This window comes from Electrophorus electricus, chromosome 2 (genome assembly GCF_041902795.1).
Source record: "Electrophorus electricus isolate QZ-2024a chromosome 2, ASM4190279v1, whole genome shotgun sequence".
Lineage (NCBI taxonomy): Eukaryota > Metazoa > Chordata > Actinopteri > Gymnotiformes > Gymnotidae > Electrophorus > Electrophorus electricus.
The window spans coordinates 16237555-16244620 of record NC_137498.1 but is presented as its reverse complement, the minus strand read 5'-3'; the positions used below and the strand labels follow the sequence as shown (position 1 = coordinate 16244620).

General features: G+C 37.9%; 1 long non-coding RNA gene across 1 annotated transcript; it reads left to right on the top strand.

The window, feature by feature from the left end:
* The first annotated feature begins 3746 nt into the window (after positions 1–3746).
* On the top strand, positions 3747–4947 carry LOC145660324 (uncharacterized). Its single transcript, XR_014126571.1, has 4 exons — positions 3747–3891; positions 4081–4195; positions 4343–4414; positions 4513–4947. It is a non-coding gene; the product is annotated as an uncharacterized LOC145660324 (long non-coding RNA).
* Positions 4948–7066: the final 2119 nt, after the last annotated feature.

The window sequence follows — 7066 nt, the reverse complement described above, 5'->3', positions numbered from 1 at the left end:
AGTTCAGTTTATTTATGAGATTATCAATGCACTAAGAATATGGACCTAAGTTACTTACCTTTAAAAGTGAGTTTGATGTATAGTTGTTCATATTCCTTATGCATACAATCGTAATCTCCCTCATCTTCATCTGTCAGGTGTGATATGAGTAGAGAGAGATTTCCTGGAGCGTGAGCAGTACCTAGCTGAACTCTGTTTCTGTACTGTTCACTCTCACTGGAGATCACATCCCATGTTTTTCTTTTTGGGTGGTATTTCTTCCAGGTGAAACTCTCAGGTTTGGCAAGCAAATCTATGCAGCTGCAGGGTAGCAGTACTGAGTCTCCTGTGTGTGCAGTGATGTGTTTTGTCTCCCTGTTGTGTTCCAATACGCAACCTGTAGAAACACACCTTACTGTCAGACTCCACCACATTTGCTTGTTAGATTAATAAATATTTACATTAATATGATATGATTTTTAGCATTGTTCTAATGACATTCACTATCCTTATAACAATGATAGTTATAACTGAGTAATTTGGTTGCTCCATTTAGGCAACAATTTGAGCTTTGTTTGTTAATGCAGTTCACTTCATATAGGATACTGTAAGGGTTGGCACCAGGCCAAGGCCCCTCCGGCCACCAGAGGGAGGCCTCAAGTCAACCACACCACTAATCAGATTTAACACCCAACAGTTGGGTTAGACCTAATAAAAGCCCGATGACCCAGTCATTCAGAGCTGGTTGTTTGAGCCAAGCTCTTAGCTGGTAACTTCAGGTATTGAGATCCGTGAGCCTTCCTGCTACACCTCACTTCTTATCTGTGAGGGTGTTTGTGTTTTTACACCTCCCCTCTCCAGTTTTCCCTCTCGAGTCTGTCTCTCTCCCAAGGCTTCCCTTACCCATTCAAGTTGTTCCCTGTTTTCTGGTCTTGTTTGGGAAATTTTAGTTTGGTTTTCCTCAGTGCATCGGGCTTGCCATATCTTCCCGTTACGTCCTTTGTTCTCCCTTTTTCCATGCTTGGCATGGTGTTTAGTTTTTTTCCTTTTGTTTTACCTGATCCAAGATCTAACTGTTTTGGACAGGGGCCATCTTTGTTAGAGCGTGGCTGCTCACCCAATAGGCTATTGGTGTTATCACTTAGCTGAGCTGGGTTCAAGCCTGCCTTACATATATGTTCTTGAACTGTTTTACAGATCATCTTTCCTACAAAGGGCCATACTGATAGATACTTTGTTTCCCAGCATTCATACGTGACTCTACACTGGATCCTACTTTTCAAAGCCCTATTAATATGATCAGTTAATTATTCATGTTGTGTTTATGACCTGATTATATATAATCTTGCATTCAGAATGTGATTGTGTTTATTTTTGAGGGGGTGTGATGTTTGGTTGTTAGATTGTAGATTGTGTTGTGGTATTTTTTCATGGTGCTTTTATTACCCAGTTTGATTTTTTTTTTTTTTTAAACTACCCTTCAGGAATTTCTACTCAAGCTTACTGTGGCCTGCACAGTGTTGTATTACCAAAGCTTGAAGAGCTGAAGACAGACCTGGTAGCTGTGAAAGAAACACACCACCTAAAGGAGGCAGGTTATGGTGCGACTCATGAAGACATTGAAGACCCATATGAGGATGTCACCACAGATGCTTCAACAGATGATGAATTCTAGACTAGATCCTGTCCACTGCATTTGCCACATTAATTTCAAATCTGTATGCCTATATAATACATGTAATGACGTTTTTATCCTTGTCTCTTTGTAGCTAGGTTGTTTGGTTGGGTGTTCTTTATAGGCTATAAGAAAATTAAAAAATGTATGCTTACCTTATTTCTTTTCAGCAGTAATTAACCTTTGTGAAGATGTGATCAAAACGTTGTGTTATAAAACACATATTGGAATAGCCCCTGTAAAACCATGTGCAGGTTATTTTGGGGCTACAATCCTGCACTTTTTAAAAATATATTTTTAAAAAATAATAAACCATTTGAATCAGTAATGAATGGAGCATTTAATTCTGTTTGTCTAGTTTCTCAATTTCATAATATAAGCATATATTATGCAAGAAAGTGTTTGCATAACTGCGTAGCCTTAGTACTGAAACACCAGAGTAAAGATAAGCCGTTTTGTTGAACATTGTATTGTGATTAATAAGCCTAATTTTCAGTTAAAATTGTATAATTTCTTAAGAATTTATTATTATAGTTGTTGTTTAGGTTGCATTTTGATCCTTAATGAGTGTTCAAATGACTTTGGATTATAACGAATACAGAGTGAGTGAATTGTACCTATGTGGAATGATTACTAATTAATTAATATATAGTTTACATGTATAGGTTATATTTACTTTATTTATTTAGATTTTTTAATCTGAGCCTGATAACAAAATGATGGCATAAAGAGGGGGAAATTATTTTAAAATGTGATAGTGTGATTTCTGATATGAGACTATAATGTCATTTCAGCTGCACTTTTTTCATTGTTCTAAACAACCACTGAACAGAATTTAGCGCTCGATTATGTCAGAATTTGTGTCATTCTATTTCTGACCCCAGATCAGTTTACTGAGTGGATTTGCCGATGACGATCATTTTAGAGAAAACATCAACGGAGACTACAAACAATTCTTCACGCATAAGAGGTACTGAGGAACGAAAACAAAACGTAAGTAGAATTTAGTTTTATCTACAAAGGCAGATACTAAATATTTGAAAAGGGAATCGTATTATAAACATGTAGCCAATATGCGAATTTAAAATGAGAACACATTTTAATGATGGAGAACTTTTGACTGAACGGAGAAATAATTAACGGGCTGATAGTGAGCTCCCCGCCCCACTAGTCACGTGGTACGGCCCGCCGCCTGCAGTGGGAGTTCATGGTCTTGTGTGAAACCACGACTATGTAGTCACACACACCTGCACCGGGTTATTCTCCTAATGTCTGTGTGTGTTTAAACCCCGGTTGGTGTGTGTATCCCTGTCGGTCTGTGTTCTCGCTAATGTTCACGTACGTGGTGCACTTTATGTTTGTGTGTTCAACGTTGCTCATGTTCATCTTGCCTGTTTCGTGTGAGCGCCACTGTGTTCGTTATTCGTGTTCGTCTAATAAACGTCTGTCTACGTCAAGGGAGTTTGTGGGACCTGCGGCACTCGGGCCCTCACAGCTGTTTAATTGAACGGACCGCACAAATATTTTAAAATGCGAAATAAGTGAGTAGAGAATGAACTAACAAAAGGAAACCTTGATAAATAAAAGGGGACGTAGCTGAAAATATTCGGGTAACCGAACTCCATTAGATGAAATACGTTGACTGAGACAAGGGAAAGTGACTTATGGGCTTGTTTTAGAAAAACCTCTGTAAGACCACGAGTGTGGCCATTATGCACTGTCGCACAACAGACAACCTTTGTTTCACATTTATTAACATTTGTAGAAGAAATTGAGCTACGGGTGGCCATTTGTTCGGTTACATAATAACTGTATATAAATATATAAAGTCTACAGGCTTTGATTTCTCATTTCCATATAGAGATATGAAACTGGGGTACAAAGGTAATCCTGTGCACAAATGCATGTAAAATAAGCCTTGTTTTGTAGAAAACTGTGTTGTAATCAAAGCCTAATTTTCATTTCAAATTTAATTACTTCTTAGGACTAAATCTTTAATTCTTAAAAATTAAAGGTTTTTTTTAAATATCCAAAAACACATGCAAACTGTTTCAACTTTTTAAAAGAAACTAAACAGCTTTATTATCATTCAGTGCAGTAGAGCTTTCTTCTGCCCTTTCTAGATGCCAAGGGACAACTTCATTATTAATATTATTACCAGAAGCCAGAAGAGTCATAGAGACCCTGCTCCCATTGCTTGGTTTAAGCAACATTACTGTGCCAATCTGGGAGAAAGTGTAAGTGTCTACATCTTTTTTACTGCATCCACGGTTTTATTTATTTTGCCTTCACATTTTCCTGACTTGTACAGATGGCAATCCAAAATATGCTGTCCATTAGTGGAGTTTCCACTGCCCAGGTGGGGTCAATGGATGATTCATTTCCTTTACAATTCATCACTGATTATTTCTCATTTCTCACTCAAGAAACAGGAGGACTGTAAGGAGGTTCGTACCATCCGGAGCATAACTGCTGAACACATTATGATCATAGAGTCAACGGGAGAGATTTGCTCTTTGGACCACAGTGTACATGTAGAAGGTGCAGATGTACTTTCTTGCATAAATCTAGCTTTACATTAAGAACACACAGTAGGACATGATGTTTGCTCACTTTAAATATGTTCCTGTACTTTGTTATGTAATTGCATTTTTATTGATTTTTTGGGGAAAAAAACAACATCTGTAGATGTAAGAGAGGATCTGGGTGGAGTAGGGGAATCTATTACAGAGGCAGTCAAAGTGGAGAACACCCCAGCTGGTGAGTAGCATCAAAGCACCACATCAATAATCAGAGTTTACATACATCCACTCCATGGACACCAGTTTAAAAATTCTACTTTTATTTCAAATATAAAGGCTCAGAATGCAAGAAGTTGAAGAGAGTACGCATCTTCTTCAGACGAGCATGGCAGGCTATAAAAAGCACCTTGTCCTGTGCCAAGCGCTCCAACAAAATTAGCCCTACTCTTTAACTTTTCCCAGGTCTTTTTACCAATTTATTTTGTATTTCTTTTTTCCCTTCATTTTCCCCAACCTGTCTTTTCATTTTCTGAACATCTTTTGACTTTTTGATTTATTTCTGATTAATAAATTTTACTTCATGCAAATATTTTGTTTGTTTGCATTCTGGACCTTTTAATCATATTTTCATTCTAAAACCAGCCAGGTTATGATTCTAATTCAGCCAAATAAATCTTGAATGATTCAACTCACTTTAATAACATTTTTAGATTATCACATATATGTACAGTTTCATGTCACTCAGCATTAAGAGAAAATTTCACACTCACCTTTAGTGAGAGGAAGTACAGTAAAGAGAAAACACAAACTTAGCATCCTTGTCTCTATGGAAACACCACTGAACTCCCAGCACACACTGACAACTCTACACCTAGATCTCCACTACCACTGTGGACATACACTGACTCCAGAATTCTCACAGCATTACTTCATTACTCCAGACCCTAATGTCCACCCAGCAGAGAGGAACTGGGAACAAATGAACTTGGCCAGAGCTCTTATGTTTATTTTCAAGTTCACATCACCAGCTTTACGGAGACATACAAAACCACACACAGTGCCATCATGTCCTTTGACCTGTGAGGTCTCTGGTTGTTTCTTCCTTTGTGATGTATCCTACAATCCCACACTGACCATGATGCTGCATCTGTGAAACCATATAGGAGACACACATGCTCATTATAAAGCAAAGGGGGTGGAGTCTGATGTAGAGGAGAGAAACAAACAGACATATATTATCCCATCGCTCTTATTCTCAAACTCCTCTTTCTAAGTTTATAGTTTTAAAATGCAGTTTATAGAGTTAATCACCTCAAAGCTTGCGCATATACAAATTTTTGCACTACTTTTTCATAGCTTGATATATTTTAGGTTTGCACTGTCTTATGTTGTCCTGTGTACTTAATATTTTATTCATTGTATCAAATTTGTTTTATTGGTAAATATACTTTGAACTATTATGCACTGTCACTACAGAATGCTGTGTGCTTTGTCTTCAGAGTCTATAAGCATGCAAACATACACACACACACACACACACACACACATTTAAGAATTTATAGATAGTGAGAGGACCTGCTTTTTGTTTGGTTTTTCAGTTTCCACATCACAATAATTTCTTTTGACCATTGCTTATGTAGAAAAGTTCTTTAAGATTTTTTGTGAGTAATATGAAGTTCTGAATTTACTGAATGAGTCAAAAACAATAAGACACAATAAGAACCTATTTGAACTTTGATAAACTCTGTTAATCAGCCTTTGAACATAGACATGGTTTGGGTAGTACATGAGCAGTCCCTTTTCTCAGTGAAGTACTGACATCTCTTCTCACAGTACACAATATTCCCCAAATTATCAGTAACCATACCAGTCCTACACATACTAAACCTGTTTTGTACTAAATTAAATTCAAACTAGACCTGCCATTGAGAACACACTGGAGCCTAGTTCTAGTTTTAGTCTGTGTTTAAAACATCATCCTTTATCCCAATTTCACGTTAGAATAGACCCAGCAGTCAGAGTTGTGCTGTTTTGATTATTAAACTACACTTTACCGAATAAAAGTAGTATTTTGTACTATTTCTAGCTAGAAACCACTGATAAGCCTGTCATGGCATAAGGCAAGAAATAGACTAGAAGGAAACTGAGCTTGTGAGTGTGTGACCATAGTTTAGCTGCAGAGGGACAGAAGCAACACGGTTGTCACTTCTGGTCTAAAATGGGCTTTAGACTCTGATCTGGTACCCACTGCCCACTGGTTGGAACTGTGAGAAATGAAACCGCAGCAGACGTCAGACATCCTGAGCTCTCAGACCAGAACAGTCTCCTCCTTTTTCTGGGGTGTTCATAAGGTGTTTTGAGACCAAAATGTTTATTGACTTTAAAAACTGCACATATTCACATTAAAATGCATACACATATCTAATACTTTTCTACCACAATTTAGTCCACAAACCATATTTTTCTCACACCACTAATAGATTAAGAACACTGCTGTAAAAGAGGAGCCTGGATGTTATATTTGATGTATTCACTGAGCTGAGTTATTTCATGACACAAGTATTTACATGAAAGTAGGGTCATACACTGACCATGACTGCAGACATTAGCATTAGGGTATTTATACAGCAGGAGACAAACAGGGAATATCTGGGAACAATTACTGGGAGGGGTAAGAGACAAAACTCACATGAGACACCATAATCAGTACGGGTGGGCAACTGTGTTTCATCCACCCTCACCCTCAGCACTTTAGCTCCCCAGGGTTGTGTCCTAAGCCCCATGCTCTACTCACTGTACACCTACGCTGTGTGGCCACTTCCAGCTCTACCATCAATGCCAAGTTTGCTGACGATACTGTCGTCATGGGTCTGATCTCGGACAACGATGA